The following is a 16,612-nucleotide window of genomic DNA, read 5'->3' as shown; positions in this document are numbered from 1 at the left end:
TACTCAGATGGAAAATGGAAGTTGCAGTTTGTCTTTTTTTTTTTTTTGTCGCCATAAGTAAAACATTCACCTAGAGTTCACAAATCCTGAATGAGAATCGCTTCTGAAGTCGTAAAATCACTAGAATGTGTCACAAGGGCTATATCATCAGCATAGATAATTGTTCTTGCTTTGACCTATTGGTGACACATGAAAACCTTTCTGGTCAGGGACTCGAACCCAGATTTCCCGCCTGTCGCGAGCGGTCCCCTTAACAACTTCGGCTATCCAAGCAAGCTTCCAGGACAGCCCCAAACTTCCATATGTCACCTGTCTACGACCCCATCTCTCGCAATTTTACTTATATTACCGCTACAAAGTTTCAATGAGGCAAACGTGTTCAACGTTAGTATTACGATCATAATTTTGCCCGTTGAGGTTTGTAATACTTATTTCTAACAATGTCTGAAGAAACAGACGTTGGTGACGATCTTGCAGCTGCACTGATTTTATGAAATTTATTCGCAATTGCGGAATATTTCTGACATTAAATGCTTTAGGTATGAAGATACTACCTATTGGTGACACATGAAAATGTGTTGATGATTATATGAGCTTATTTTCAGTATTCAAAAGAGCAATGCATACAGATGAAGAATGATGCGTGTACATGAAGGCTAATTTCAGCGGCACGCTTTAAGTCGAGATCGCAACACAACATTCACAGGTTAGGTTAGGTTAGTGTTGTTTAACGTCCCGTCGACAACGAGGTCATTAGAGACGGAGCACAAGCTCGGGTTAGGGAAGGATGGGTAAGGAAATCGGCCGTGCCCTTTCAAAGGAACCATCCCGGCATTTGCCTGAAACGATTTAGGGAAATCACGGAAAACCTAAATCAGGATGGCTGGAGACGGGATTGAACCGTCGTCCTCCCGAATGCGAGTCCAGTGTGCTAACCACTGCGCCACCTCGCTCGGTAACATTCACAGACAACGTGTGCTTGCAGCTTATTGTCTTCTTTCAGACTTTGATAAAGGTCAGATCATTGCTGTGAGATACATGGGAACATCATACTGACAGATCAGATAGACAGTTGACTGTAGCGCACTATTGCATTCGAGTGGTAACGTGGTGGAGCAGTGTAGTCAGAACACCCACGGTTCCTGCCAGAAATACTACGCCAAGAAGATTTCAGGATTGTTCGAATGGGTCAGACGAATAGACAGAAGACAACAGCTGAAGTCCGGGAATATGTTACAGGCAGAGTGTCACAGCGAATCGTCGGGAACAAGCTGCTGGAAGCTAGATTGAGACACGAGTTGGCATGAGTCGTTTACTGCTGATAAGGGCAACAGAGATTTGCATGGTGTGGAGTCAGAGTTAATTGGGGCATTGAGCAGTATTCTGTGTTGTTCAATGATGAGTCTCGTTTCTGTTTGTGACGGTGAAATCGATTCTAATGTGACCGTATGAAACGTCCCCTTAGAAAAATTTATGAATTACTGTGCTGGTAAACCTCTTACGTTATTTGATTTTCAAACAGCTGAGCAAAACTCAACGTACTCAAACAGTTTTATCTTTACTTATTCTGATTATCACTAAATTGACACACAATATTTTTAGCGCAACGCAATCTGACTTTCAATAATCCCTACAAAAGAATGGCCCTGACTAACAATAACCTATACCTTTCATGAATCACTTACCTCACAAAAATCTTCGTTACTCGAACTACTGCAATACAGCGAGCGCCAATACTGCCAACTAAATGAAAGATTCTAACTACTGAAGGCACTAACTACTGATAGGCATAGTTAGCAAATGAAAGATTTTGATAGAGAACAAACAATGTATTTACCTTAATAGTGTTCAAAAAGTCATAATATATATATCTATCAATTCATGACATCCATCTTTACAAATTTCCTTTTTCTGGATGACACACGTGCAGGTCGTCCGCTTATAGTGACCTCTCAAAACTATGGCATCTCTCTCCGCATCCACCAATGCTGGCGGCTCCCCTCCAACTGCGCAACGCTACGCGCTGTTCACATCCAACTGCCCAATACTGCAATAGTGAATATTCCAACAATGCCAACCAGCCACAGACTGCACACAGCACAGACAGTGATTTTCATATAGCGCGCTACGTGGCGTTACCAACATAAAAACCTAAACAGCCTACTTACATGTAGACTACCTGATGAGTCATAACAAGAACCAGCAGTTCTCGATAGCCATATCTTCCTGAGTTCTGGAATCATGATGTGGAGAGCTACCGGGTACAGCAACAGGACTAATTTGGTATGGCAAGTATGTGGCAAAGATCGTAAACCCTGTTGCCATAGGCTTCATGACTAGGTTATCAAACGGAAACTTTCAGCACGGTAATGCAAGTCCCCACACTGCAGCACATAAATCAAACGGATCCTTCGTTGTCCTGCCCAGTTCATACCAGGCTCAACCGAGAATTCCTTATGAAGTGTCACAGTGTGAGCCTTAGGAATGGCAAGAAATTCCTTATTCTGGCATTCGGAGGCTGTTTAGTTCCACTTCACACCAAATACATGGTCGCGGTGGTCACATCATTCACTGATATTGATTATGTACATCACTTCAGAGTGGAATGATAGCTGAATCATTTAATACCCGTCATGTGATAAACATTCCCACAAAGTTTGATAATTATTGGTCTGATGCCTCACGATGTAACACTTCCCGTTTCAGTCGATACGATTCCAGCGATTTTCATCACTGTGCTAAACACAATGTTATGTGTACGAAATAGGCTGGTGAATGTAGCCGACCAGCTGTTATTAATAGCTGAAACTGTGCTGCATCAGCGTGATACGAAATAGTTAGTGTGCATCTGCAATGTAAGACAGCTTGCTCAGATCTGAAGAGTAAAGAGAAAAGAATGAGTTGCAATTTTGTCATATGATGACACGGTTGGAGACCGTGGCTATTATTTGAAGACAAATGTTGATGGTGTTGAGACAGCAACTAGCCACAAATTTATTTTAAGTTCCTTTATTTAAAAGATACCGTTACCGGTTTACAATCATTACAAGTCATCGTCAAACGGCTTTCATGCTTTCATTACAACATTTGGTGCGTTTTATACTGATTAGTTGTCCTAAAACATAAATAATATATAATTATAAGCACGTCACACAGATGGTTGCGTTACAGATTTGCATTGGGATGTGACTCACGTGAAATGTCGGTTTGGAGTACTTGTTTTTACAGTTTTGGTCCAGCAGACGACGTTCGTAATTTTCGCCACATTCCCATCATTGCACACATAAACTTGTATAATTGAGTGCTTCAGATTTGTGACTGAATATATTTCCACCACATTCCTACCGTTGCACACGTAAATTTGTATCACTGAACACTTCAGATTTGTCACAGAACAGACTTCTAACATGCACCGAATGTTTTGATAGATAAAAAGTGTTTACAAACATATGAGTGTCAAAGATGCTATGAAATATCGTAACATTATTAAGATGTCACATGTTTGGTAAAAGATCATGTATTCACTTATGCAACTGAAACGCCTTTTACACCAGTACAGAGAGACATTGATTTTGTGAATATTAGAGCGAATACTACTACACTAATTATAAAGATGTTCCATGTCAAAGATTTATATATATGGGTAAGACAGTACATTATTTATGTACATTTAGCATCATGAGAATTGTAGTAACATATAAATTTGCTACTTGATCTGCAGATAGGTGAAGGAATACTGTTTGCTTTGGAGGATGGAAAATAATGTTTGGAATTTTTTCAGGAAAGGGATGTTAGCCAACTCAGTTTGTTCATTAAGGATATAGTATGGGGAGCTGTTTTTGTTTGTGTGTGTATTCCTATTTCTTCCAATATATTCATAGTGGCTCCCTTTTCTGCTAGATGTAAAATTTTTAAGTTCTTCTCAATGTTTCTCACTGAATGGTAGAAGAACATATTGTCATATGTTGACAAGGGAGGACTACTTAAAAAACGGTGAATATAGAAGAGGATGGGTGTTTTGTGGAAAAGCCGGTGTGTAGCTTAAGGAAGCTCGTGCAGCCCTGCAGTGAACAGAGTGAGGATAAAATAAAATAAAACAAGGAGACGGATGGATTGAGAATAGACGAAATGTCCGAAACTAGTCACCCAGCAATAAATAAAGGATACTTCCCATTGTAACTTAAGGCGGAAATACAGCCATTTATTCCAGCAAAACAAAACGAGGTAATAACCTCAAATCATATGAAAAATTCTCATGCCAGTCTATTTTCATAGCGAATATGTGTAATGCTTATATACTCGAAAACTACGAAAAAGGTGAAACTAGCTAAAATTGCGAAAAAAATAATGTTGTCAGGATATGAAACTCCTTGGGTGAAAACCTTCATATGTGGGTCTGGTCCTCGAATCAAACCGAGGGGGAGACTGAAGAAACTTCATGTAAGTTCTCCCCATTTTAACATAGAAAAAATGGGATCTTTCCAATCTCATGGACAGTTTTCACAGCAATGTTACTATCTAGAAGTACATTCCCAGAGAGTCGCTGTTAGGAGTAATTTCTAACTTGACAGGTATGTCGCCTAGGCTGAGCGATCCCCAAGGGAGTTACTAGAAGCATTTTGTTGGGCAATCCTGCAGGCTCTAACCTACCGTGCAGTGCACTGTGACCACCTGCCACCACCATTCTGTGGCTTGGCGGAATATAGATGTATATGCAGCACATTACACAGTATGGTGTCCTGGATGCTGCTACGGACCGTTGTTCAAGGTTGGCGGAGGCCATCAGTAAGTGTGAAAGCTATGTAAGAGTAATCCCACACATACACTCTGTTACTGCCCCTGTGCCCGATCTGTAATGACCTCATTATTAAAGGAACATTAGACAACTTTTCGTTCCTTTCATTTAGGGTTATCGAAGCTATGTGTTTGTTAATTGTTGTTAACGGACTTCAGTCTCCTTAAATATGGTTGCCATCTAAGCCAAGAGGACGACGTGGTACATAGTACTCGTCTCATCGAACACGACAAAACCTCCATCTTTCAAAATACCCCTGGTCAGCAAGACATGGCAGAAAGAACACGTCTTGTTTCCGTAATCTATGATATTCATTTATAGGGTCCTTTACAATTCTTGGATCCCAGTTATAATCTAAAACGTGTTGTTCATGAAGCAACGAAGCCTTCTGTTCTTTCGTCAAACTTACTCTTGTGTTCTTAAGAGCCACTCTGCCAGCAAATAGCAATACTACGTGCTAGGAACTTCCAGTGATATTCGCACACTCACTAGGCTGCACCTTGACTGCTCGTGAGCTGCGGACTTTCGCAATCGCCATCATCTGTTACTGCTCGTGTGACGAGAGGTACTAATCTGTGAACGAAGTAAGCATTTACATCATCAGTGTTTACCAGGTGGTGTTCTTACGACTACAGGGCGGCTACGTGAGCGGACGCAGGAAAGGACGCCATTGGCTGTCCTCTAAAGTACATCCATTATGCGTTAGAATTAACGCTATATTACTTCGCACACACATGTAAGTTTTAACAGAAACTTACGTGTCGGCATTTCGTCGATATAGAATCAGTGGCCGGCCGAAGTGGCCGTGCGGTTAAAGGCGCTGCAGTCTGGAACCGCAAGACCGCTACGGTCGCAGGTTCGAATCCTGCCTCGGGCATGGATGTTTGTGATGTCCTTAGGTTAGTTAGGTTTAACTAGTTCTAAGTTCTAGGGGACTAATGACCTCAGCAGTTGAGTCCCATAGTGCTCAGAGCCATTTGAACCATTTTTTTTTAGAATCAGTGTTTGCTTTATGCTGGAGGCATTCAGCAGCAACTCGATGAAAGATGCCCGTCGCAAGAACATGTGTTCAGAAAACCATACTTCAGTCCCCAAACAAAGACATGGCGAATTATTAGCGCAAACTTTTCCAGCTATACTCAATCACCTAAGATGTACGAGCTGAAGTTGAAACAGCATATTAACAAGCACCCAACTTCGTGACGACTATTCTACACGTTTCAGGTACAAAATATCTCTAATAGGTTTCCAAAACAGTGCTTCCGAGTCTCATAGACGACATCATGGCGGCGAGCGTTAAACAGGAGTATCTCTCGTAAAGTCTACCGTATCTACACAACATCTACGATGGCATGCAGAAAAATAATACTTCCGAATTTTTTATTCTGTTCTCAAAATCGGTAGAGGTATTACACGTAATAATATGACTCGGTATACCTTACCGTTTCGCTGATGCAAGCTGCAACCCTCCGCCGCTAGATGGCTCCGAATTGTAGGGTGTAACATGGCTGTGTGTAATGTAACTACACTGCTGAAAAATAAAAAAAAATGTACACACATCTTAATGATTTCCAATTCACTCAAGAATGATTGTTGAAACAGTGCCTTTGGAGTACATGAAATGATTGTATTTACAGATCAACAGCACAAGTGGATCTGAGGAACCAGGTATCGACCCATGCTGCAACACTCATATTAGTACGAGCTGTAGCCTCCACCGGCGGCAACGCAGACACTCAGGCATCCTGTCGATCCTACAGATGGAAAGTACTGTTCTGGGATACGCTATGTTACGCCTGCTCGATCTGTTCACTTAGTTCTGTAAGGGTAGCAGTAGTAGTAGTAGCTTTATTCATTCGTAGCTCTCTTTTTACAAGGATATAGGACATGTCAAAGTATTTACAAGTTTAGACAAAGGAAAAAAGAAGGAAAAAACATAGTGTGAAGGTGTTATGTGGAATGTTGGATATTTTATAATCATTATTATTATTTATTTGTATAACATTTTTTTTACCAAAACCCTACACTGTTGGTATCTAAGTAATCCTTCAATGTATAAAATGTATTGCATAACGGGTACTTTTTAGCTGCCGTTTTAAATAGGTGTATTTTTGCAATTTCTTTAATCTCTTCTGGTAATTTATTGTAGAATTTTATTCCTTGGTGGAAAATGCCGTTTTAAGTTTTATGTTGATTTTTTCTTGGTAAATGTTAGTTGAGTCTAACTCTTGTTCCATGGTCATAGACAGAGCTGTTTGTGCAGTAATTACCAATGTATTTGTGACGTGTGCAATTGACTGGTAAATGTATTCACACAGAGCAGTTAAAATCCCCAGTGTTTTGGATAGAAATTTACAATGAGGTCGACTACTATTTTTGGTTATTATTCTTACGGATTTTTTTTTTTTTAAGTTTGAAAATTGTGTTCATATTTTGTGCATATGTTCCCCAAAAAAGAACACCATAGCTAAAAACTGAGTGTACATATGAATAGTATGTAACTAAAAGACTGCATGTTACACACTGACGATAGGATTCTATAGGTATAACATGCTGATGACATTCCGTTTGAAAGTACCCTTGTGTGTTCATACTACTTCAACTGAGAATCAATATTCATTCCTAGAAATTTTGCATTTGTTACACAGTCTACAGAGGTTCCATCTACATTTAATTTGGCATTGTCATTTTCCCTCTTCGAACTGAAATTCATGGCATTTGTTTTCTTCATGTTCAATGTCACTTTATTGCTTATTGACCAATCGTAAACTTCTTTGAGAGTTTTCCTTGCTTTCTCTACAAGGAGTTCTCTTGTTTTCTCAGTGACTGCAATATTGCTGTCATCAGCGAAGAGAATTTTTTCACCATGAGTAACACTACTGGGAAAGTCATTGATTTATATCAGGAATAGTATTGGTCCTAATACGCTACCTTGTGGAACGCGTATATTAATGCATTTTGGTTCTGATAACTGTTTTACTACACGTTTAGATGTATTTGAAGTATGTGTTATCTCTACTGTTTGTGCGCTATCTGCAAGGTATGATCGAAACCACTCATTAACTACCCCTCTTATTCCTGAGGCTTCTAATTTATTTAATCGAATCTTGTGGTCGACTGTACCAAAGATCTTGGAAAGATCAAAAAATATGCCTGTGACACACTCATCTTTATCAAGAGCATCAAGTAAAACTTTTGTGAGTTCTACTGTGGCTGACTCCGTATTTTTGCCACTTCGGAAACCAAACTGTGATTGTTGGTTGACGAGTCGCACGAGTTATTTCACATCCAAATGTGTTTGAATTCCTGAGGGACCAAACTGCTTATGTCATCGGTCCCTAGACTTCACACTACTTAAAGTAACTTAAACTAACTTACGCTAAGCCGCGCGGGATTGGCCGAGCGGTATCAGGCGCTGCAGTCATGGAATGTGCGGCTGGTCCCGGTGGAGGATTGATTGAGCGTGTGTGTTTGTCCTTAGGATAATTTAGCTTAAGTAGTGTGTAAGCTTAGGGACTGATGACCTTAGCAGTTAGTCTCATAAGATTTCACACACATTTGAACATTTTTGAACTTACGCTAAGAACAACACACACACTCCCATGCCCGAGGGAGGACTCGAACCCCCGGCAGGAGGGGCCGCGCAGTCCGTGACATGATGCCTCAAACCGCACGGCCACTCCTCGCGGCTGCATTTCACATCCCTCCACATCGCACACGTGCTCGACTGGAGATAAGTGCAGAGTTCTTGCTGGTCAGAGAAGTTGCTGCACGTCTTTCAGAGTCCGTCGAGTATCACCAGCCGTGTGTCGGCGAGCATCATCCTGTTGGAATAACACAGCACATTCCTGTTGCAGGAACGGCAAAAGAACGAGTCTAACAATATTCTGCACGTACCAAGCACTGGTTTGCGTCCCCTCCAGAAACACCAAAGGTGAACGAGAGTTGTAGCTTAGCGCACCACATACCATAAGGCCTGAGGAGGACCCAATATGTCTTGGATGCATGCACTCTACAAGACAGCACTCACCAGGTCTACATCGTATGCGCAAACTACAATATCTTGAGTGCAGGCAGGATCTGCTTCCATTGCTGAAGACCACAGCGCCCGGTTCCATCTTGTAAGTGAACCACTGACGGCATCAGTCGACCAGCGAAAATGTTGTGGAGTGAGTGGAAGACGGGCTAGAGGTGTGCGTGCATGTAGTCCCAATGCTAATAACCGGCTCGCAACAGTTCGTGTTAACGCGTCTGGGCTCACAAGCCCGCTTAGTCGCTGTACTGCTCTTACAATACGGTGATCCTGGCGGGCGTCTGTGCTTTGTGGACATCCAGAATCTCGTCTACTGGTGTGATAATGTTCACGCGACCACTGATACCAGTATCACTGCACAACTGACGCAGCACTTTCAACTTGTGTGACAGTTCTCCGAAACGACCACTCGCAACTCGGAAGGCCACAACCTGATCCCTTTTAAACTCGCTCCGTTGGCTGTAGGAAGCACCAGAGTGTCTCCGTGGCATGGTTGCCTTCTCTCTTCACATGTTTGCACCACTTTGAACTTCCTGGCTGGGAGCATTGCCTATTAAAGGGTAGACGCAGATGGCGCTCTGGTAGTTATGTCACTACGCTGTCTCAGCGGACAACGTTGAAACCATCCTCAGTAGTACATCCACTATGCCCCAGTTGGCGTGTGTCGTCAACGGATCAAAATCGACGTCGTCTTCCCAGGTGCACTATTTTTTTTTTCGGTAGTGTATGTCTGACAAGGGAACCTCCTCATCGCACCCCCCTCAGATTTAGTTATAAGTTGGCGCAGTGGATAGGCCTTGAAAAACTGAACACAGATCAATCAAGAAAACAGGAAGAATTTGTGTGGAACCATGAAAAAAATAAGCAAAATATACAAACTGAGTAGTCTATGTGCAACATATGCAACATCAAGGACAGGGTAAGATAAGGAGCGCCGTGGTCCCGTGGTCAGCGTGAGCAGCAGTGGAACACGAGATCCTTGGTTCAAGTCCTACCTCGGGTGAAAATTTTAATTTCTTTATTTTCGCAGTTATGATTTGTCCGTTCGTTCATTGACGTCTTTGTTCACTGTAAAAGTTTAGTGTCTGTGTTTTGCGACAGCACCGCAAAACCGTGCGATTAGTAGACGAAAGGACGTGCCTCTCCAATGGGAACCGAAAACATTTGTTCGCAAGGTCATAGGTCAACCGATTCCTCCACAGGAAAACACGTTTGATATATTCTATACGACACTGGTGACGTCATGTGCGTCACATGACAGGAATATGTTGTCGACCCACCTAACTTGTACACTTGGCGAATGGGTAAAAAGATTCTTCTACCTTGCCCGATTTAGGTTTTCTTGTGGATGTGATAATCACTCCCAAAAAAGTGATGAAAACATAAGAGTTTGTCACATAAACTGCAACAAATGACTGCAACAGTCGCACAGTTTTCCCTGTGCTCTGTCAAAACATATGTTTTTAACGTTTTCAAATTTTTCCGTGTGTAGACCGTCAAATCCTGCAAATGTCCAAGCAAATCTGAACATGTCCTGGAATTTTGGAGAGCGAAGTTGATTATGTGTGTGTGCCTGAACTTTGATAATTGTCTGAAAGAAAAAAATTAAAATTTTCACTCGGGGGGGGGGGGGGGGAGGGGGGGGGAAGATTTGAACCAAGGACCTCCACTTCCACAGCTGCTCACGCTAACCACAGGACCACGGTGCTACTAAGGCAGTACTATCCTTAGTATTATATATGTTGAGCATGGACTACTCAGTTTGTATATTTTGCTTATTTTTTTCATAGTTTCACACAACTTCTTCCTGTTTTCTCGATTGATCTGTGTTCAGTTTTTCAAGGCCTATCCACTGTGCCAACTTATAACTAAATCTGAGGGGGGTGCGATGGGGAGGTTCCCTTGTGAGAGTGAGAAACAGTCTGCTGTAATCGAGTTTCCAACAGCAGAAAACGTGCCGCCAAGTAAAATCAAATGGCTCTGAGCACTATGGGTCTTAACGTCTGAGGTCATCAGTCCCCTAGAACTTGGAACTACTTAAACCTAACTGACCTAAGGACATCACACATATCCATGACCGAGGCAGGATTCGAACCTGCGACCGTAGCAGCAGCGCGGTTCCGGGCTGAAGTGCCTAGAACCGCTCGGTGTGGAAAATTCTGGACCAACAGTGCGTTGATAAACTTGTGGGTAGTATGCCACGTCGAATGCAGGCATGCATCAATGCAAGAGGACGTGCTACTGGGTATTAGAGGTATCGGTGAGTACAGCAATCAGGACCACCACATCTGAAGTTCTCGCTGTTCGGTGGTACATAATGCAATGTGTGGTTCTCATAAGCTATAAAAAAGGGCGGAAATGATGTTTATGTTGATCTCTATTCTAATTTTCTGCACAGTTTCCGAAACTCTCGGAACCGATGTGAGGCAAAACCTTTTTTTGATGTATGTATTTCTTTAATTCGATCTGGTGGGAATCCCAAACATTCGAGCATAACTCAAGAATTGGTGTCACTAGTGCTCCACACGCCGTCTCCTTTATAAATAAGCTACCCTCTCCTAAAATACTCGCAGGAAAACGTCTTCCCTACAGTAATCGTTACATGCTCGTTCCATTTCACGTCGTTTTGCTGCATTACATCTAGGCATTTAATCGATGTGACCCTGTCAAGCAGCACGCTACTGATACTGTGTTCCAACATTACAGGATTGTTTTTTCTACTCATTCGCATTAACTTACTTACATTTATCCACATTTAGAGCTAGATGCCGTTCTTCACACCAACTAGAAATTTTGTCTAAGTTATCTTGTGTCCTCTTAGAGTCACTCAACGACGACACCTTCCCGTACACTACAGTGTCATCAGCAAACAGCCGTAAATTGCTGCTCACCCCATTCATCAGATCACTTAAGTATGTAAAAAACAAGTGCAGTCCCACCAAACTGGGGCACTCCGGACAGTAACCTTGTTTCTAATGAACACTCACCGTCGCGGACTACGTACTGGTTTCTAGTGCTTAAGAAGTCTTCGAGCGACTCACATAACTGGGAACCAATTCTGTATGCTCGCACCATCGTCAACAGTCTGCAGTGGGGCACAGTGTCAAACGCTTTCCGCAAATCTAGTGATATGGAGTCTGCCTGTTTCCGTTAATCCATGGCTCTTATGATACCATGTGAGTCAAGGGCAAAATGAGTTTCTCAAGCTTTCTGCGAGTGTCGCTTAATATACAGGGTGGTCAGAAAATGTGTGAAATGCTTGTGGGGATGTTACAGGACAGGTTGTACTGAGACATAAATGTTAAGAAAGAAATTCGATACGTTGCTCCGTTTCCGAGTTATTTAGCATAGAATTTAGCCAATCGGGGCGTCGCGCGCTCGCATTCAAGCGGCCTGCCAGGGGCAGTATTGCCCAACGAGTGCATTGTCTCGTTAGCTGAAACTTGAATTTACGCGCGCGACGATCTGATAGGCTAACTTCAATGCTAAATAACTCGAAAACGGTGCAACGAATCGAATTTCTTTCTTAACATTTATGTCTCAGTACAACCTGCCCTGTAACTTCCCTACAAGCATTTCACACATTTTCTGACCACCCTGTATAATGCAACATATTTTCCTTCTGAAAGCAGATTGGCTTTATTCAATATTCCACTACACCATATTATTCCCCACTCTTTTGACTACAGAAGCCTACTTTACAACATAATCTTCGTGCAATGCGACAGCCTCACGCCACCTTACTGAAGAACCTGTGAGCCCACATTGTGCCCCTCTATTGGTCGACATCGGAGCCAACGTCTTGCTGTATCAATAACCTCCCCATCATCCATGTACTGCTTCCCGTAGAGTGCATCCTGCGTTACGCCAAACAGATGGAAGTCGGAAGGCGCGAGATCCGGGAGATCGGACAGGTTTGCGCTACATTGTTGCGATGATAACAGACGCCTCACCCAACGGCTCACCGCGCTTTTGTTCATCGACAGTTCTCTGTAGATATTCTGCAAGAGCCTACAAATATCTGCCACGCTCTGGTTTTCCGCCATAAGAAACTCAATGACAGCTCTCTACTTGGCACGAACCTCCGTTAGAGACCCCATTTGAAGGCAACGTACAGCGCCGCCAATTATGGGAACTTGATGAAAGTATAGGGGATGAAGCGGGAATATTCCACAATATCCCACAAGAAATGTCACATTTTTTCAGCCGAAATTGGCCGAGATAAAAATGTGTCGCATTACTTATTGAACCCCCCTCCTAAATCCGTGATGACTTGTGGACAGAAGCCTTTCATCTCAAAGGAGTTTATTACATTCGAACTCAGGATTTGTTCAAGAATTTCGCATCAAACCGATGTTAAGGATATTATTGGTTGGTACTTATGCGGGTCGTTTTACGTGTCTTATACACAGAAGCTACCTGCTCTTTTTTCCAGTCTCTTGGAACTTTGCCCTGGGCGAGAGATTTGCGATGGATGAAAACGAAGTAGGGGACCAATGCCACAGAGTACTCTCTGTAAAACCGAAATCCGATTCCATCTGGACCTGGCGAATTATTTGTTTCCAGTTCTTTCAGTTGCTTCTGTACGACTGGGATGCCTATTTCTATGGCCTCCAGGCGGGAAGCTGGGGGACAGTCAAACGACTGTATGTCCTCCTGCGCGAATGATTTCATCACAGACTGATCGACATATGACTGGATTGAGACCTTCGACCCCATTTTAGATATGACCAGAATTTTCTGTTGTTGTCGACAAGGTCTTTTGCTGAGGTACTATGGTGGAAGTTATATGCTCCGCGCTTCGATCTCCTTACGCACGCACGAGTTTCCACTAACTTTTGCCTGTCGACTTTTGTGCGTTCCTTTTGAACTGAGAGTGCAACAGTATTTGCTTCCTCAGCAGTTTTCGAATTTTATTATTAAACCACGGTGGGTGTTCTCCAGCCTTAATCCACTCACTTGCCACATACATCTCCAGAGCGCGATTTACAATCACTTTAAACTTTGCCCATGATTCCTCTTTGTTCATCATATTGGAACTAAATGACGTCCATTCATTGTCTAAGTAGATTACTAATAACTGCTTATCTGTTTTTCTAGCATAAATACTCTCCTAAACTTTTTGATGTATTTATTAAGTTTAGTATTCATCGTCGCTAGTGTGACATCATGATCACTAAGCCCGGTCTCTATATTGATATTGTCGATAAGAGCAGATCTGTTTTAGGTACGAAGTCTAAAATATTTCCATGTAATGTGGGTTGTGTAACCAGTTGTTCAACTCAGTTTTCGTAAGACGCATTCAAAAGTACTTAACAAGACTGCCTGTCTGTACCACCTGATAAGAATCCATGGACGTCTCATTCGATACTCGGTAGATTAAGGTCGTCTCCAATTGATACTGCAATATCTCAGTATTTCCGCGCTACTGTGCGTAGACTTTCTCTGAATGATTTTACAACTGTTAAGACGGAATCAGGTGGCCGGTAAAAATATGCAGTAACTACCTTGAGTTTGCCTAGGCCTGGTACTCGAGTCAGATAAATTCAGTCAGACTCAGCTGCGACCACGATAAGCAAAATACTTTTGTTGCAGCCATCAACACTCCCCATCCTACGCGTCTAATCAGTCTTTTTGATATAAGTTCCATTCTTCGATAAATATTTCGGAGCTTCTAATTAGGGTTCTATCCAGCTCTCGATTCTGAAAATAATTCGATTGTGACAAATTTCCTGAAGAGCGTAGGTTTAGGAACTTTGCACTCAACAAGTACTCTGGTACCCAACTCGCTGTTTGCTTTTTGTAGTACAGCCCGCTCTGCACGTCATAACTCAGGTGTAGACGTTTGCAGCTATGACTGTCATAGAATCGACTGAGCGTTTGGTTGAGATCCTCCACTAGGCACCAAACCAAAGATCCCCGGTTGACCCTGAGCACGATGCTGCAAATCGTGAGCCCTGCTTGTACCCAGCGATCGAGGACAACAGTCTTCACCACTTCAGCCAACCACCCATAGGAACTGAAGATGACCTCAGCAACCAAGCGACAGGCGTCATTGGTGCCGACATGATCAACAACTTGTAGAATGAATTGAAAGAGCGGTAACTACGACCATCTTTTATTACAAGATATTCCTCAGGAGGGGCAGCACATGAAAAACATACGTAATAGTTAACCCTCGCAGACACTGTAAGTGAGTAGAAATCCTGTCATAAAACAGGAATATGTAAGTAGTTGAAGGAACTGAGCGGCAAGTCCTCGGGAAAGGGAAGAAAATAGTCCGTTAATTAACGGGCGAAATAAATGGGAATGGAAATGTCGGGTGGCTAGGGCCTCCAGTCGGGTAGACCGTTCGCCTGGTGCAAGTCTTTCGAGTTGATGCCACTTCGGCGACTTGCGTGTCGATGGGGATGAAAGAATGATGATAAGGACAACACAACACCCCGTCCCTAAGCGGAGAAAATCTCCGACCCAGCCGGGAATAGAACCCGGGCCGTTAGGTATAACATTCCGTCGCATTGACCACTCAACTACCAGGGGCTGACACTCGGGAGCTCATTCAAGTATAGTAAGTTCACTATTTCACATAAGAAATGATGGTAGTGTCGTTTTGGTAGTGTTAGGAAAATACATGAAGGAACCCAAATAACTGCGTCATCGTTAAGCCCTCGAGATAATGTGCTTTAACCAAAAATGCGCCTACTTGTGTCCTGTCGCTGCATCGCGCGTCGCTTTGCTGCCACCAACTTTAAGAGGCGAAAAGACGAGCCGCGACTTCACCAATGGCAGAAGGAATTTCCGCTGCAGGTGCTGCATGTAGCCTGCACAGAGGATGAATTTCTCGCGTCAACTCCCTGCCAGTTAAAGAAGAGTGCTGCGGCTTGGTTCCAACCAAGAGTCCCGTTCTGCTTCCCATCCCGATCAAGAGACCATTCGCCCTCGCGCCCCACTCAAAGAATTAAGTTAAAATGATTCTCACCTGAGCTCTCCGTGGAAAGAACACCGAAAATTACTGGTGGTCGAATAAGACAGACTGTTAGGAACGCCACAAATGAGAGGTAATGCAGTAAATACTTCTCTCTCTCTTCCAAAAGGTTTGTTATTACTTGAGCCACTCTACTAATTTTTTTCAGTTTGAACAAATTTACAAAAGTTTGGTGCTAGACCCCTACCTGAGAAAACTATGGACGCCCTGTCCAACGAGTGGGAACTCAAGCTTCTACGCCTTTGAAAGTCGACACCAGTTCCTTCACTCTGGCCAGTTTTTAGAATATTGTGCAATCAGTGAGTGTGCTATCTACCACGGCAAAAGCTTGGTGCTATTTTGTCAAAAACCGACATATTGAGCCCGTGTCTGTGTACAAATGTAGGTTGACTCTTACACAGAAGATAACAGCAACCAGCCATTTTTTACAATGCTATTTATTTATTTAAGCAGCGCCGTTACCGGTTTCGAACCGATAGGTTCATCTTCAGACGACTAGTTCACGTTTTACGTTTGGGCCGATAACCTCCAAGTATTCGTGCCATGGAGGCAGTGGAATTCCGAAGCGGGCCTGATTAGCGGTATAGCGCTTCTTGTCCCCCGCAAGATCTTATCTGCAGTCCAAACTGCAGAATAAAATTTCCAGAAACGCCCTCTCCGCTCGCCAGACCGGGGCCAGCCGCGATATTGTCCAATTCCAAGGTGGCCCTAATATGTCTTCCTACTGCCCCTACAGGATATTATATGCAGTCGGCACAATTGCCAAGAATCTCAGGACACGGTCTGCTCGTAGCGAAGA

Source organism: Schistocerca nitens, chromosome 3, assembly GCF_023898315.1.
Source record: "Schistocerca nitens isolate TAMUIC-IGC-003100 chromosome 3, iqSchNite1.1, whole genome shotgun sequence".
NCBI lineage: Eukaryota > Metazoa > Arthropoda > Insecta > Orthoptera > Acrididae > Schistocerca > Schistocerca nitens.
This window is presented reverse-complemented; position numbering follows the sequence as displayed.